Source organism: Furipterus horrens, unplaced genomic scaffold (genome assembly GCF_987537825.1).
Source record: "Furipterus horrens unplaced genomic scaffold, mFurHor1.1.pri manual_scaffold_5, whole genome shotgun sequence".
Classification (NCBI taxonomy): domain Eukaryota; kingdom Metazoa; phylum Chordata; class Mammalia; order Chiroptera; family Furipteridae; genus Furipterus; species Furipterus horrens.
In genome coordinates this window covers 156,890,310-156,904,605 of record NW_028327175.1, presented here as the reverse complement: position 1 = coordinate 156,904,605, position 14,296 = coordinate 156,890,310, and the positions used below count along the sequence as shown (strand labels likewise).

The 14,296-nt window shown below is 33.8% G+C and overlaps 1 protein-coding gene across 1 annotated transcript in view; it reads left to right on the top strand.

The window, feature by feature from the left end:
• The window catches only part of CTNNA3 (catenin alpha 3), a 1,620,658-nt gene that overhangs the window by 1,289,282 nt on the left and 317,080 nt on the right, over positions 1–14,296 (top strand). The gene's annotated exons all lie outside the window — the stretch shown is intronic.

Here is a 14,296-nt window from a genome sequence, read left to right as displayed (position 1 = left end):
GATTGAACCCTAACATAAGATGCCAGGGTACAGAGTGAACTAAATTTTTTCCCTCAAGAACCTGTGCTTCTTTGGGCCCTTCTGGCTTGGTCTGTGGCCTTCATTAAAAATTATAATTCTAACTTTGTCACTGGATAAACCTTTACATAGTTTTCTCAATGAAGATAGTATTCAATAATCTGTTTTAATGGAGGTAGGGAGGGAGTGGAACAGAAGTCAAAACTTCCTTTGTGTGGTGGAGGCTGGAGGACAAAGCCCCTGGACAGGGTTGAGGTTTCACTTACCCTCCTGCCTCTTCTCTTACACCCAGTTGGTGGTTTTCCATAATAAAGAGACTGGGATTTCCTTCTGAAAAAAACAAAACAGAAAAACCTAAGTACAGATACTTAAGCTTGGAATTGAAATCACAGTTTGGTATGATCTCAAACTGTTAGCCTTTTTGCCATTTACTATATTGATAGTTATTACAGTGTAAACTCAATTTTTTCTAATTTCTTAATCATAACCATAAGTTTCTCATTTTTTCATGGATATGATCTCACTATTCTTTTAATATTTCTGGAGCTTTATGTGTTTCTTTTATGGCAATTACTCTTTTCTGCCTTATTTTCTGTAGGCAAAGGGAAAGAAGCAGAGGTAAATATATAATGATGGTTTAGTGGGATTGCATGATGAAACCTCCATTTGTAACCACCATGAGGTTCACTTTGTGCATGTTGCAGCTCCAAGCAGATTGTTAATCTTTTAAAAGTAGCCTTTAAAAAGCATAGAGGACAAAACTTGGTCATTAGAATTCTTTTGGGGATCATCTTTTACTAATTAAGCAATTCTGGGCATAAGGACTTAATTTCAATGAACTTTGGTTTTACATTCCTGAAATAGAGCTAATCACATATATGGATAAATAGATATCTATTGAAATAATTCTTCCTGTGGTAGAGGGAAAAAAGCAATGCACCAAAGGACAGAGGGAATAGCCTAAGATCTGAGAGTTTACTGAACATCTCTGGGAATCTTAAGGACAACGGATCCCGGCATAGTAATGAGGTCCTTTAAGGTGAAAGGAACAGATAAATCTAAGACTATTAAGAATAAAAACAACAAAAATGCTTATATATAGTTTCTCTCTTTACTTTTCCAGGCAGACTCCTGATGACTCGGAGAATTCTAAAAGCAGAAAAATAAAATATGTGGGAGGCTTTTCTTGCCACAAACGAAAAGTTTTCAGAGCATTTTTGCTGACCCATGGAATTGGTGTTAGCTTTGGGTATTTCAGGTTTTATCCTAATTAATCCTCTTAACTTCCAGAGCTTTGTCCATCAGTAATATACTAAATGTACTGTGTGTGCACTACAGAGGCAAAGCAAGCATTGCAGTGGCAGGGCTTTAGGAAGTAAGAAGAGAGAAGGTTTGAAGAGTGAACTTTTCCATAGGGAGAGACCCAAATTAAATATTCTGAAACTTCTTCAATAAGTCCTTAACTAATGGTAAAGTTAGTGAGTGCATTATTTTAAACAAATTTATTGAGTCTAGTTGAAAAATTAGGCAACTTATGAAGTACTTTCCTAGTCCACAAATACATGGAAGTACATTATTGAATTATTAGAACTTGAGCTAAAAAAGCATGTTCACTCAATGCACAGTTACTAAACAACTACTATGTACCAGAAACATATCTGGGAAGCGAAATCTTCAGGCTTAGTGATTGACTGAGAGATTGACTGGATGGTGGAAGGTGCATGAGGAGAGGGAGGAGTTAATTTGCTGAGAGAAGCTGATGAAATAACACCAGACACTTAGGAGACACACACACAATTTATGCAAATTAACTTACTCTAAGTACCTTATTTTTGTAGAACATAAAATAGGGTGAAAAATAATAGTGTATGGAGCACAACAGCAGAATACTTACCCTGTCTGAGATGTGGGTTGTGAAAAGGGAAAAGCCATAAAAGATTCCCTGAACAGTTGTTATCCGTATTGACTTTTTTTAAAAAGAGAAACAGAAGTGACTGTAATGAAGGAGAGCATACCTTAGGAAATAATGAGCAAATATAGGGAAGGGTACTTAAGATGACATGGTGGGAAGTTATAAGCTGTTTTGAATGGTTGAGCCATAAAATGACAGATGTGAAATTACTAGAGATGAAGCTGAAGGAAAGTAATGAGTAAAACTAAGGCAATGAATGCAATGATTAAAAGCTTGATTTTCATGCTTTCAACAATTAAGTATCTGCCAAAGGGTTTCATCACGTCAGGGAAATGGTGAACATTGATCGAACAATTACTGTGATAGTGAGATGGATAGATTTGAGGACTATATAATGCAGATGAGTTAGAGAGGCTATTATCTCAGTCAATGTGAGATATGGTGAAGAAGACCTGAACTACAGCAACGATAATGAGGTTTTCAAAAAAATTAAGATTTCAGAATTATATAGGATGCAAAAGGTACTCGATGATGAGAGAGAGGAGTATAAGTAGAGCTGAGGAGGCAAGAATAACTTACAGCCATCTTCTTTAGGTGCTTTGATAGGTGGTAATTATATTTACTAAGATGGGAAATATAAGAATGATAGCAAATTTGGTAAGAGGTGATGACTTCCTTTTTCGTATATGCTGAGTTGAAAGGTTCTTATAGTTTATGCAATATAGATACATCAAAGGCCATGTGAAGTGAAATGAGAGCCAAATATAGTAACTGGGGATTTCCATTTGTATAGGCAGTAAATGGAAAGTGCAAGAAATCATGTAAGTACCTAATTCAAATACTTCATTTTACTGATAGAATAGCTGGCAATTAGCATTTCAGTTATCACAAAGAACAATGTAAAATCTGGGTCAAAATATAGAAAATACATAGTTATACTGTTATGCAACACAGGATCAAGATAAAGATTCAAAAAATAGAGAACTCAATAAAGATTTATTAAAGAAAGCATATATGAGTACATATCTTCTGTAGAAAAGGCAAAGGATCTGGTGCTTGACTGATTTCAGTTCCAAAATCTGGAATATTTTATATCTTCAGTTTAACTTGGATGTTTACTTTATAAAGATTCTTTTAGTTTCTAAATGTGGTCATCCTACAGGATGTTCTTGTTATTGACTTAAAATCACAATCCATAAAATATCTTGAGTTTAAGACATTTAAGTGAACGCAAACCCTTCGTTGTTAATGAGGGCATATTTTCTGTGGCCTATTCATTGCTAAATATAATATTATAACTTTCTTACTTTTTTCCTACTAACATGTGAATTTAAAATATATGGAGCTCTGGCCAGGTAGCCTAATTGGTTAGAGCATCAATTCCTGGTCAGGGAACATACAAGAATCAACCAATGAATGCATAAACAAATTGAGAAACTGAGCTGTCTCTCTCTCTCTCTCTCTCTCTCTCTCTCTCTCTCTCTCTCTCTCTCTCTCTCTCTCTCTCTCTCTCCCCCACCCCCTCTCCATTCTTTTCTCTTTAAAATCAATTTTAAAAGTTTTAAAAATATGAAATAGAGTGCTATCAAATATCTGTGTTGTGATATAGCTGAGCAAAATTTGAGTTTAAAGACATTTTTTTTTTCATTCTTGCTTGGTTTAAAAAAACAGGTACAACAATTAAAATTTAAAAATGTCAAAAACATCATCAGTATGAAGAGCTATGGAAAAAAACAAAGGATTTGGATCCAGCAGGAACATGTAAAAGTTGGCTTTACTTATTATTAATGATTACAGGCGATCTTCCAAGTCTCACTTTTTTTCATCTTTAAAATAGGTTTAACATTAGGATTAAATTATACCATAACTTAATCAGTGATACTTCTTTCAACTCTAAGTAACAGAAAGTTTTACAGGTTTATACTTATATATCAAGAAGTCCAGGAGTTTCATTCAGCGTTAACAAAGATACATATATATTTTTCTCTGCCATTTAGATGTGACAGCTTTTCTCTTTGTTGTAAGATGGCCACAGTAGTTTTACAAGTCATAACCAGACAGAAAAATGTCCAGAGAAAGCAAAGGGATCATCTGTCTGATATTTCCCTTTGAGTAAGAAAGCCTTTCTTAGAAAACTTCCCTCCAGTGCACTTTCCTAATTCACATTGGCCGGAACAGCCTGTCTGGTCTTTTTAAACCAATCACTGACAAGAGAAATGATTGGATCATAATTAGGATTTATCTCTGAGCTCTGAACTACATCACTTTCCTGCTGTTTAGATGCGTGAACAAATTCATGGTTCTTTGAGCAAGAATGTTGGTAATGAGTGTTGGGAGCTTAGTAATTATATCTGCTACATGTAATTCTCAAAGTGAGATCCTTGGACCAGTACCATTACTTGTCAAAATTCAAATTATTTTGCTTCCATATTGAATCTACTAAACAGGAACTCTGTGGGCGGGACCCAGCCATCTGTGTTTTAATGGGTCTTTCTGGTGATTCAAATGTACGGTAAACGTCAAAAACCATTGTGTCACAGTTAAGTTTGCTCAGCACTTAATTTACTATTTGCCCTGAGCTATGTCTTTGCATAACTCTAGGGAACACCATGCATTAAAATGCAAAGAATAAAGTGACCCCCAAGTAGGAAGTTTAACTGCAAATCTAGACAAACCACAACCATGCTTTACTGCCTCCAAAATGTGTCATTGATACTTGGTAAGTAATCAATCAATGATTAGTTCCTCTTCCTAGAATATCAGGTATTGTGATAGTTGCTTTCTGATAGATTGTCATAATTTGGATTTCAGATCTGTGACTTCCTACAGCAAGAATACAACTCACTTTTCATTTTCACAAAAAAATATCAATTTACACCATCAACACTTAATATCTAAAACAAATAGAAGTTTTTTTTTGTCTGATAACCTTGAATGTCCATTCTTCAAGAACTAATTCACTCTTATTCACTCTTGACATCATTTTGAAATAATTTATGATTCACCCCTGTCAAAAGTCATGCTAAGATAATTTATTCATTTACCTATCAAATTTCTACAATCAAAATTCTCTAAGTCTTATTTCTGTATCATATTAGAAAACCAAAAGCCGCAAACCAAAAATTCTAGTACTTGAATATTTTGAAGATGATGCTGATGTTGTGTAAGAAATAGTCTTATGGAAAATGCTTTTTCATTTTCTCTAACACTATTTGTGAAGACTGTTCTTCATTATGTTATTTAATAACAAAAATACAAATATCTAAGTGATGGGTTTATTCCTTTTAGCACACAATGTTGAGGAGAAAAAAACTCTTCTTAAAACTTCTAAGTGTTCAGTTTCATTTTCATAGATAATATGAATCATGTAACTCATTGCTTCACTTTCTCCTGGCTTATAAGAGATCAGTTTTATACAGAATAGCTTGCTATATTTTAACGCTAGATTTTCTTGTGTAATTATGCTTTTATTCCCCAACTTTCATTAAGTGGCTTCTGATATTGGGCTTGTTTTAAAAGTTTATTTTACCCTTGTCTCTCTTCTAAACAACCTTAAACTTGTTTTGGAAGTAAGAAAGTTATAAAAATTAATCTTTCCTTTCATCTACTCGTATATCCTTATGTCTATGCATCTATCCAACCACCTTTTCTTTGAACTACTAGTATCTCTTTCATCTACCTATCCATTCATTCATTTTTGTTTTCAAATGTTTTTCTGCTTGTAACCAAACATAGCCAGAGACAGTAAACACAGTGGATGTATGATAGTGATAGACTCATGAATCACTCTTCAAAAGAACTTTAACTCCTTTTTTTTTTTTTTTTGGCTGACCTTTCACAGTCCTAGCTTACATTGATACACATGTTTCTGGATTTCTGTAACTATTTTTACAAAATTTAGCATACTTATAAATTGTGATTTGCTTTAGTAGACTTGCTTAAAATAGTGTTTGTAAACCAATGTACATGAGTCCAGCTTTACAAAAGAAAAAAATCAGGGGGTAAATATTTATATAAGAAATCGCTTTAGTTGCCTTAGTGAGTTTCCTTACTGCATCTAAAATGTTTTCTTCATTCTTTCGACATTAGTTGAAATACAGTATTAGTAAAAGGAATAATTCAATAAAATAAGCTCTCTCACTCAAGAAGTTCGGTTTCTGTTCAGTTTTCTAGACAAAATGTCTATTGAATGAATTAAATATGTTTACACACTTAAACTATATTAACTTGGGCTCTCTGAAGTTTAAGAAATTGATTATAATAGTAGGAAGTTTTGAGATAAATTATTGTCAGATATAAAAAAAATTAAATTTGCTCTTTAAAAGTCTTAACCATGCATTGACTTGTACCTAGGAAGGTCATACAAGCCATGCTTTATTCAGCTACTATAAGGAAAGTGAAGTCACTAGATCGATGAGATTGAGTCTATACTCATACTGCAATATTATAAATCACTAAAATAATTATTCTGTTAGAGTAAAAAATAATTTGGAATTTCTGGACATTCTTAACATATATTACAGTTAGTGCAATATCAGCATATGTGGAATCCCATAACCCTTATGGGATTAAAACAATTAATATGGAAAATACATCTATAATTTCTCAAAGCACAAATAACATATTTTCCTGTTTAGGTAGTAACCTATATTCATACCAACATGGATATATCTTGACTAACAAAGCTGAGAGTAATATTAGTAGATAGAATCTGATATACAATTTTGCTATAGCCTGGGACATTTTCAAGTGCCAAAGATTGTTTATAACTCATGTTGGTGAAATATACACAGAAAAGCTACACAGATGATATCAATTTCAGTCTTCCAGAATCTAAACCAGTGTCCAACAGAGGGCAAGTGCTCAACAAATAATTAATTACAAGAATTTGAACAGTGTTTCCCAACAAAAAGTTTTTCAATGATGGAACTGATCTGTATCTTTACTAAAATGGTAGCCACATGCAGTGGGCTAGAGTTACTGGGGAAGTGAATTTTTAAATGTATTTAATTTGTATTCATTTAATGTGAAGTTAAATAGCAACATATTTCAAGTGGCTACTATATTGTACAACACAATTTTAGAAAGCAATCAAGTGTAAGTAACTCATTATTATACACCTAAAAAATTCAAAACAGATTAATTCGTTCATATAGTAATAATGAATGTATATTATGATAGTATATGAAATCATAAGTTCATACTGACATCTCCATTGTAATCCTATCTCATCAGGTTCTTTTCTGTCTTATCTCATTCTATAGAAGTACCTCCCTTATTCCATAGTGAGAACCTTGGATCTCAAAAATATCTACATGTTTACTAACTCTCTCAATGCTTCAATATGCATAAATACCCCCAGAGCATTTCCTTTCTGACTCCATTTCCTCAGCCCAATGTCTTGCTCTTTTAGATTCACCTTTTGCTTTAGAGCAGTGGTTCTCAGCCTTCCTAATGCCGCAACCCTTTAATACAGTTCCTCATGTTGTGGTGACCCCCAACCATAACTAAAGCATAGTGATTAATCACAAAAACAATATGTAATTATATATGTGTTTTCCAATGGTCTTAGGTGACCCCTGTGAAAGGGTCATTCGACCCCCAAAGGGGTCATGACCCACAGGTTGAGAATCACTGCTTTAGAGGATCTGCGTCTAAATTCATTCATATGGCTGTTGGCCCAAGGTCTTACATCATCTCTAGCTATTGGCTAGCAACCAAAGCCCCTTGTCATGTGGGCCTCTGTACAGAACTGTTTACAACATAACAACTAAAGTTCCCAGAGCAAACAATATGTGAGAGGGAATGACCAAGATGAAATCCTTGATGTATTTTATAACATAGTCTAAAAAATAACATACCATCACTTACGCTATATCCTACTGATACACAGATCTGTGTGGAAAGGAGTATACAAAGACATGAACACCAGGAAGCTAAGCTTATTGTGGGCCATGTTGAGGGCTGGCTATTACACCTGTAAAAGAGTTTGTGTATTGTTAATTAAAATATTTGAGAATTTGTATTGAGAAATATAAGGAAGCTAATTTAAAAAAAATTAAGAGCCAATTTGTTGACTCCATTAAAATAGAGTGGTACAAAAAGGAGCAAAGCTTATTATAGGCCATTAATTGGTCCATGCCAATTTTAAATGCTTAAATACTCATAATTATTTCACCAATTATTGTGACAAACAATTTGAAAACAATGTGCAGAAAAGTGTGAGAGAGCTACATCCTTGACTACTTTCTAAAACATTTAAATCAAAAAATACTATGTATTAATATTATTTAGGAACATCAAGATTTTAAAATTTTAGCTCCATAGAAAACAGCTAAGTCTCTGTCACTGAAGATACCCCAAGCTGGAGACTCAAGCTAATTAAATGATGCAGATTCTCATAGGCAGAAAAATGATCTCTTCCAGAGGGAAAAAAATTTATCGGTATTATGAAGCCATGACAAAGTCTTTTCTCTTATTTTATTCTTCAGTTGTTATTTCTGAGATATTCCAAAGATTTGAAAGGTAGGTGTAGAGTAGAATAGTGACATTGGAAGTACTGCTTTTGTTAACTGTGTAATGTTTCATAAAGCACTCAGTCACTCAGATCCTTGATTCTTTCATTTGAAAATTGGTGAAATTCTCACCAGTCATTGCATTTTATGATACATAATCTGTGAGGGATTAAACACATTTATCATGCATGATATTGGCTTCCTAAATATTAAAAAGTATGCACCACAATAATCAATGTCCATTCAATAATTTTTTTAAATGAAGGGTATGAAGCATTTGCAGATGCCATGCATATGCTTAATTGCACTTTCTGCTGTCCTTGCTTCCTTCCCATTTACTTAGCATAATGTAAAGATATGATGACCACATTGTAAACTTTCAAAATCAAATTCCATTTATCATTAGTATTTTTCAAAGATAAAAGTATAATTAGAAACACTGTATGAATCTGCATTTTATTCATGATAGAAAACATAATCTGGTGATTTCATTTGAGATGATAACCTGTAAAAAATCTGAATTTATTTTTGAACTATTAAATCCAACAATTATATATCCTCACCTACTTTTAAATGTATGTAATAAATATAGCAAGGATTAAGAAGAGATAAAATATTCCTAAATTACTACCAGAGTGAAACTCAAGACCTTGGCGAAGTTGGCTCTATAGGTTTTTTAAACATCATTGCCAGACAACTGACGTTAATTATCCCAGGTACACTGCAATTTAGAAGCCCCAAGAATTTTACTAATCAAAAGAAAACACTGGGGCTTTGGCATTCAGAAAGAAAACTCTGGAATTCCAAATACCAGCCTGCCAATTATTAGCAGCGTGACCTCAGTTTTCTCATCTGTAAAATCAGGATAGTACTATTTTCTACCTTATAGGGTTGCTGTGAAGATTAAATGAGACAATGCATATAAAATGCTTAGGAGAGTGCCAAGATGAGTGAGCAAAAAATATTAGCTATTCTTTATATTCTGAATAAAGTTGAGAGAGAACATACAGAACTCTAAAGAGTTCAAAACTGATGTCTAATTTGGCAGTATAAAAAAGGCAAGGTATCTTAAATTTAAATTTTCCAATGTATTGCCCCAAAGGCTATGCACCAAAGTTCAAAACAGTTTATCCTACCTGGCATTTCAATTGATTAAAGTACATTTGTTGAAGGTATTCCTTTTTTGATCAATAATTGTATAATATGAAGGTATATTATGTGTGAACCTTCTTTTCTTGAATTTTAGGTAGCTTATAGATTGAAGACAGGTTTGTAAAGTTGTTATTCCTTCTAGATTACCATTAAGTGGTTACTTAATTATACTTACTCAGTATTTTCCTGAAAGCATTAAAAAATTCACTCCCAATCTGATCCAGGCAACCATATGTCCATAGTATGAGCAAAGCTCACCAACATCTGATGTTTAAGCTAATGAAATGAGAGATGTATTACATATCAGCTCTGAATAGTTCATTTATGCTGTTAGAGTGAAAAAGTAGTAGTTTCCATCTGTACTTCAGAAATTAAACATTTGCATCTGAAAGATTTTGCTTTAATAGGAACTAATATTAGTTTATTAGTAAAAAGCCCCAAGAGGAGTTTAAATGGGATCATGTTGTAATAACGAAAAAGCTATTTTCCTTGAAGTACCCTAAATCTTTTTCACATTATCTCGTCGTCGTCGTTATCTCACAGAACAATGAAAACTAGACCTCTACATAATTTTGTCTTTTATTTATTTATTTTTGCTATGATCTACATAGGAAGATGATGAAACAGTTTCGGTATTGTACAGATGTAGGAACAGATTGAAGATGTAGAGAGAATTAAATTATTGTATGGTACAGTTATTTAGTAGGTGAGAAAATACTTTTTTTTAGTGGGGAAGATTATGAATAAAGTTATGTTAACAATAGACCATCACAGGTTTTAAGACCACATCTCTGTATTTAGCTATGTTTTTAGAATTAATAGAGGTTGTCAAAGTGGTTAGGAGCCACTTTGCCCTATTCTTTGGAGGAGCAGTTTTGATGAGGGTTGGCTGTTCTCTGCTAAAACCTGAAGGAAATGTGAAATGACTGGATATGTTTTCTTAAGCGTTCCCTCCTCTCTCAACAGTATAAAAAAGTAAAGATAAACTCATTAAATATGTTGAATGTTCTCATAAGCCCACATAAATATATGTTAGGAGATTCCCAAGTGTGAACAAAACCTAAAACACATTGAAATATAAGCTGAACAGTTGCATTGTACCTACAGTTTGGTCTGGCTTTTATATATATTATGTTAATTAATTCATTTGTTCATTCATTTAATTACTAATTTCATTTCATTATCTACTCTGCACCAGTCCAGGCACTAGGATACAAAAAGGAGAAAGGTTTCAAGAAACCATTGTAAAAAATTTTTAAACAGTGTTGTGACATGACTCATTCATAGACAACTTATCAAATATTGATTTGTGGCAAATATTTTTGCACTAATGATGAGTAGACTTTGTCAATAAGGTTATATTTAAATTGAATGTAAAGGATGAGAACTTAGGTGGAAGAACTATGGTGAGTACTAAAGCAGGGCATAATAATGGTGAGAGGCAGTTGGTTAGAACTGGAATAAACTTAAAGATATTTATGTGGTAGAGATTGCACTTAGTAGACTTTGGAAATAGAAAGGGTGAAGAGTGGGAAGTCAAAGAAGAAACCTTGATTTTTTTCAGGGATGACTGGGCACCGAGACAGAAAATATTAGAAGAAAATCAGGTTTTCCAGGTAGAACAAAAATGTGTTGAAGTTTAGGTAAAAAGAATTGGAGGCATCATGGAAAAATAAGATAGAATTTTGCAATGGGAAGCTGGATATACAGTTCTGGAATTCAGGAAAAATAATCAAAATTAAAGATCTTCTCTGGGAATCACTCTTATATAAATGGGAATGGTGGTTCGAGACTATTTTTTATAGGCACAGTGGTGTGAGTTATCTTCTTCCTTGGCTTTGTTATCTCATCCACTAAAAGAAAGATGATTTGATGGAATCTCACTATAGAGTAATATTACCTAATAGAAATTTCTGTGATGATAAAATGTTCCATATCTCCACTCTCAAAACAATAAATAGCCACATGTCTGTTGAGCACTTGAAATGTGGTGTGATTGAGGAACTGAATTTTAAATTTCACTTAACTTTAAAAAATGTGATTTTTATTGAACAGGATGCCTACAGAATAGGCAGGAGAGAAGAGCATAGTGGGTAATCCTAGTGTGTATAGTAGCTAAGAAGTAGGGTATAGATGATACATTTTAGTAGGTGGAAGAAAGAGGGGACTAAATAATATATGAGTTTCCATGTATTTTACCAACATTTTCCCATATCAAGAACATGGCAGGTAAGATTGCAAGAGATGGTATGCCATACATGAAGATAGAGATTTGGATGTAGAAAAATAATATTTATTAATATTTTATACCAGATAAAGTGATTCTATCTTTCAAGTTTAGAATTATTGCTTTCATCTGCTTTTATCCTTCATCTTCACATGAGGCAGAGGTTTCCTCAATAAATATAAAATAGTGCAGTAGTTGAGTGTAGAGTCTGTATTCTGGCAGTCTGAGTTCAATCTCTGTTTTGCTCTATCTTAGCAGAAAGGTCCTGGGCAGGATTATTGAGTTCTCCATGTCTTCATCATTCAACTATTTACCCCAGATTAATACTTTGGTTGTTTTAAGATTTAATCACAGAGGGCACTTAGAAAAGTGACAAATCTAGTGAAGAGTTAATGAATGTTTTTTTAAATAGGTTTTATTTTTATTTTTTAAGTATATTTTATTGATTATGTTGTTATAGTAGTCCCAATTTATTTTTCATTTGCTCCCCTCCACCCAGTACACCCTTTCCCTCCAGCGACCCCGCCCCCTTCATGTTCATGTGTCGTAAATATAAGTTTTTTGGCTTCAGCTTTTCCTATACTATTCTTAACTCCCTCCTGTTCCTATACCATTTCCCCATTTCTCTCCCTTCCCCCTCCCAGCTGATAACCCTCCAAATGATCCTCATACCTATGATTCTGTTCCTATTCTGGTTTGCTTAGTTGGATTTTGTTTTTATTTTTGAGATACAGTTGTTGATAGTTGTGAGTTTGTTGTCATTTTAATGTTCATAGTTTTGATCTTGTTTTTCTTAAATAAGTCCCTTTAACATTTCATATAATAATGGCTTGGTAATGATGAACTCCCTTAGGTTTACCTTGTCTGGGAAGCACTTCATCTGCCCTTCCATTCTAAATGATAGCTTTGCTGGATAGAGTAATCTTGATTGTAGGTCCTTGCTTTTCATCACATTGAATACTTCTTGCCAGTCCCTTCTTGCCTGCGAAGTTCCTTTTGAGAAATCAGCTGATAGTCTTATAGGGACCCCTTTGTAGGTAACTCTCTGCTTTTCTCTTGCTGCTTTTAAGATTCTCTGTTTCTCTTGAACCTTTGGCATTTTAATGATGATGTGCCTTGGTGTGGTCCTCTGTGGGTCTAGCTGGTTTGGGACTCTTTGTGCTTCCTGGACTTGTATGTCTATTTCCTTCACCAAATTTGGGACATTTTTCTTCATTATTTTTTCACATAAGCTTTCAATTTCTTGCTCTTCCTCTTCTCCTTCTGGCACCCCTATGATTCAGATGTTGGTATGTTTAAAGTTGTCCCAGAGGTTCCTAAGCCTCTCCTCATATTTTTCAATTCCTGTTTCCTCATTCTGTACTGGTTGACTGTTTTTTCCTTCCTTTTGTTCCAAATCATTGGTTTGAACTCTGGTTTCCTTCCCTTCACCATTGGTTTTTTGTGGATTTTCCTTCATTTCATTTATCATAGCCTTCACTTCTTCCCTGATGTGTGTGCCATACTTAAGCATTTCTGTCAAGCCTGTGAGCACATGTATAACTAGTGTTTTGAACTCTTCATCTGTTCTTCATCTGTTAGGTTGGCTATCTCCTCGTCGCTTAGTTCTCCCACTGGAACCTTGATATCTATTCCTGCTTTCGGGCCATACTTCTCTGTCTTCTCATTTTGACAGGCTCCTATGTTTGTTTGCCTCTATGTCTTAGGTAGAGCTGTCGCACTTCTTATCTTGTAAGGGGCAGAGACTTAGGTATTTGTCAGTATGAGTGACCCATTTCACTATGTTGTGGCACAGTATGTGGTGGAGGGGTCTGAGAGGGACCAATGCCACTTGTTCAGCACTCGCCCCTTTTCCAGGCACTTCTTCCACTTCTGTATGGGACTGGCAACTACCTGGCCATTGTTCCCAGAGTGGGTAGGTCTGTGGACATTCTAGGACTGTGAGGTCCATATCTGGATGAGTATTTCTTCTTTATATCTTTGTTGAACTTACATGCAGCTTGATTTTCTGTAACTTATGGTTGTCTTTAGTTTTGAGGTATTTGTATTCCTTCTTAGTTGTGGAGGGAGATGCAGCATATCTGTCTAGGCTTTCATCAAGTTAATGAATGTTACTATCATTAGCCTTAAAAGTTAACTTGGAGATGGTGTTTAAATTGAGACTGTTTTTAAATCTTAATAAAAGACAATCTGTGTCTTGGTCTTACTGATAGATACACCCCTACACTCATTCAATGTTGTATTATTTTAGAAACATTATGCATATGAAATCACCAATTTATTTGATTATATTTTGATAGGCAAAATATCTAACCAAAGAAATTTTACAATATTTTAATTATTTTTATGATACATAATTAGTATCTTTAATTAATTTTCTTCTATTTAAGAACTCAAATGATATCCTTCTTTAAATATCTTTATGTTTATAATTTCAACTGTTATCTACATCAATTCTTTTTGGAATTTCTT